Source organism: Haplochromis burtoni, unplaced genomic scaffold (genome assembly GCF_018398535.1).
Source record: "Haplochromis burtoni strain Fernald_Lab_line unplaced genomic scaffold, NCSU_Asbu1 Contig_472, whole genome shotgun sequence".
Taxonomy (NCBI): domain Eukaryota; kingdom Metazoa; phylum Chordata; class Actinopteri; order Cichliformes; family Cichlidae; genus Haplochromis; species Haplochromis burtoni.
The window spans coordinates 351,868-356,227 of NW_024582833.1; positions in this window are offsets into that span (position 1 = coordinate 351,868).

The following is a 4,360-nucleotide window of genomic DNA, read 5'->3' on the forward strand; positions in this document are numbered from 1 at the left end:
TCCTAGCACTGAACCCTGTGGAACTCCATAATTAACCTCAGTGTGTGAAGAGGACTCTCCATTTACATGCACAAACTGGAGTCTATTAGATAGATATGGCTTACTTTTTGTTGACAGGCAGGTTTGAATACATTCAAGCAGGAAGTGTCAAACTTTGCTGTGACCCAGTTTTTATCTTTTGCTTCTGTGAATTTTAATTTTGGCCCTCAGGGGATTTTTTTTCTTTTTCAATAACAGGCTGTGAAAGAATCTGTTTTACTGAACTTCTATTATTTCTCTCTGCATCTTTTCAGGAACATCTTTTATTTCATATTTTTCCATGTGAGTCATGAGGATTTTAAAGGAAGGCAGCTAAAATATTTTTTAAAGCTTTTTCCTTTCTTATGATTACACTGTTTGGAAAATTCAAAATTAGGAACGAAAGCTGGAAAGTAACACCCCAGTGTGAGTCTGCTTTTGCACTTTCATAGAGACAAAGGAGTTGGTGTTTGGAGGTTGGAGCAGAGGTGGTGTTGATCTATGATGTTTCAGTAAGTCATTTATTATTAAAAACATGGCGCTTGGTTAGGTTTAGGTGTTTGACAGCGTTAGGTTTAGATAAATATGGCCGGGGTTCACATTCTTCAAAGGTTGGCACCTTTTTTAAACCGTGCTTTCTTTGTTGCCATGGTTACGCCTCTGCCCAAAAAGCACACTTCCTACTGAAAAATGCATCACCTACGGATTCGTGTGCACGACTTGAAGACGTGTGGAAGCACAGATGTGCTTTTCCATGAGTTGTTCAGGAGCTGCTGTCGGAGCGGCTGCATGTGGTTTTTAATAAAGTGTCCAACAATAAATATTTCTGGAGAACACGGAGCAACGTGAGGAAGAGGATCACTTATGAGGGACGTGAGGACACTTTTATGTAAGGAAAATCCTTTATAGACCTTTATAAACAGACATGTATCATTATCATTATTAGTACTGATGAATGCGTGTTTAAATAAGACAGCCTCGTCGTCACGGTGTGAGGCAGCTCTAAATGTGTTCATACAGGTGTCCAGTTTCTTTTTCTTCAGGCACATACAGTGGAAGGCTCCCGCAGTGTAAAAGCTCATCTATGCAGCTGAAATCCGCACACCTGTGCTCAGGTGTGCGCTGTTGATGTTCACAGTCCCTGCAGTGAAGCCTGAACCCTCTCAGCTCAGTCTGCTCTCTGTGGACTCGGCTGAATGAAAGGTGTGGTGGTTAAAGATAATGTGAGAAGCCTTTTTCAGTAGCAGCGAGGATCTTTGAAGAAGTTGTTGGGTTGACGACCGCTTTAATATCACGTTAAACTTCCTTCAAAGGAATTTCTAATCTGCGTGTTTTCCTGGCAGGCAGACCGGCGGGAGATTTCACAGGGATTGTTTGGAATTAAATATTGTCTCATTAGAGGGGCTTCATATTTCACACGTTTTACTCTAAATGTGGGAAAAGTTCAGTTTTACCTGATGACTTTGACACACACAGCCAAATCAGAAAATGATTTTTTAAATGTTTCATTTTTGCTTCAACCTTCAGTCTGTACTCTCGATATGGAAGCTGGCACGCAGGCTGGATGCTGAATAATATGAAAATAAGTCATAGAGGAAACAAAAAGAGGTTCTTGGGTCCGTCGTTTCTCACCTTCTGCAGGGCGGTGATGGTCTGTCAGCCCGAGGCTGCTCGTCTTCCTCCAAACATCAGGTCAGCTTTGACTGTGTGGGATGGACTCACCGAGTCCACGCAGCTCGACTGGGCCGTGACACGACGTGCTTGAACATCTTTCCAGGTAGATCGCTAAGGCCCAGATTCAGTGAACGGGTCACCTGGACCTCCATGTTTACAACAAGAACTTGGTAAGAACAGATAAGACGACAGGCTGATAGACCCAAAGGCCCAGAGTGCTGAGAGGAAATGATCAGTCGCTGGCACGTCGTTAGAAGAGGAACCAAAGTGAGGAGCGAGGCTGTGATACATGGGAGGAGTCAGACCAGCACTGCCCCCTGCTGGCTGCTACACCTTTAAAACGCCGCCCTTAATGTTCTCTCAGCAGCTGGTTGGCAGACACCGTTTCTGACCTGCTTTGGATGAAATAGCTGTTGGGACTATTTTCAGGGGTGGATGAACACATATCCTATTGGTAATGATATTCCTAATGTAAAAACCCTATTCATGTTCTCCGTGGTGATGATGGTGTAGCTGAACCACACATCTGTGTGACGTCGGCCTTGTTTTAACAAAAACTTCAACGATGTCCCAGAAACCTGCAAAACAGGCCAACCAGGCCGTGCACGCACACTACTGAACAGCACCACAGCAAGGACCACGACTCAGCTCAAGAAGGCCGGACGCTGCTCGCTGTGTGAGCTGGGATTTGCAATGCATTGTGGGATGAGTGGTTCTTTCACTGTTAAAAGTAAATGAATACTGAGCCTGGTACTGACTGACTGAGAACCTGAACAGGAAATCCACTTCAGGAACCGGAGCCTTTAGAACAGCGAGTGAGCGCGTGTGGCAGCGGCAGCTGATGCTCACCCGGTGGGCAGATTTGTGATAAATGTTCGGGTTTTGTAGCAGCTTGTCAAACAGTGAAGTCCTTTTAGAAAACAGGCTTGGACTGAAACACCTGCGCCTTATTTTGAAGCTTCTTTCTAAATGAGCGCACCACTGTGACATCACTGTGACATCACCGCGACGTCACCGTTACCGCCCCTCCATCAGCTGATGTGATACAAACTGTTTGGTTAATGTTTTGAAAGCTGTGTCCTTTGTGCACAGAGCACAGCGATGGAGTGGTTTCTAAAAACGTTCTGTATAAATGGACGTTTTGACTCTGTGGTTTGTTTTTTCCACATCATCTCGTCAAATTCATGCAAATTAATTTTGAAGAGTAAATCTGTGAAAGCACCACGGTCACATGAGGCTTCCTCATTGGAGAGGATTTTACTGATGTTTTTCCTGTTGGAGGGAAAAACATTATTCAGAACTTTAATAAGACATTAAACACAAAACTCAGTGACTGTAAGACCAGCAGGAAGTGGGTTTTAGGCCTTGTTGTGTCTGAGTTAGAGTTACAGCTCTATGGGTCTCGTTGTAGGGGAATCTCAGGTAAAGATGCCCGACAAACACAAACGTGGTGATTTGGAGGGGGAGGAGCTAAACCAGGATCATTTGAACCATGCAAAGCTGCTCTATGAGAGCTCAGGAACGAAAATCCAGAGCAGGTCGAGTCTGAAGCCTCAAACTGTCCTCGCTTTGCACAGCTGTCCTCACAGGATGCCAAGCTGACACTGGTCCCCACAGAGATAGACAGACAGGCGCACACACACCTCTCTCAGACAGATGAAACATTAAATTTCAGGGACGAAAGATGATTGGAGGTCAGCTGCTGTGCTCCCGTGGTTACCATCTCTGAGGTATCCACATGATTACACCCCTCCACCCCCTGCCTCTGTCTCCTCTTTCATCTCGTCCATCTTCATCCTTTCTTTCCTCTTTTTTACATTTTCCATCATTATCCTTTAATCTCCTCATTTTGTCTACATCTTGTCCTACTTCTCCTCCCTTGTTTCCCTTCTTTGTCCTTCGTTGTTTTCTTTCCTTCCCCACTCCTTTCGCCTCCTCCACGCTGATGGCTAAAAGGAGGGGCGGGTGAGGAGGAGGGATGCAGCGTGGCGTCTGATTAGAATCAGTTAATTAGAGATTGCAGCAGCAGCAGAGTGGAGGTTCATTAATTATCAGAGCTGATCTACATGCTGATACAAGCGTGAATCATTTCACATGGATTATTATCGCTGTAACGTGGAGATCATCTGGATGATGTTCAGACTGTAACGCCATCCACCAGATTCCCGAATTGAGCTGCTATCCAGAGGGAAACGTGCGCTCTGCAGGTATCTGTATTCACCAAATGATCTTCTCAGTCATGACATTCAGCCTGTAAGATCAACAATAAATACCTGCAGGGTCCAGTCTAAAAAATAAAGGGTAGAAAAAAGTATGGCGACGAATGAAAGGCTGAAACAGACGTTTGTATCAGCGACACTGAGACGAGAGAGAAGAGAGGGACCGACGTGTTAGAGACGTCTGCACTGGACTCTGACATACTGACGGAGGAGCGCGGTGCGATGTGGATCAGGTGACCCCGAATCCTCCCTCAGTTAGGCTGCAGTAGGTGTAAGCTGCTGGGGGATTCCCATGATGCACTGGGTGCCTATACACACAGAGTGGTTGTTGGGTTCCTCTGAATTATTGTAGAGGCTTTACCTGACTGTAACGAAATCACAAACACACACACACACACACACACACACACACACACACACACACACACACACACACACACACACACACA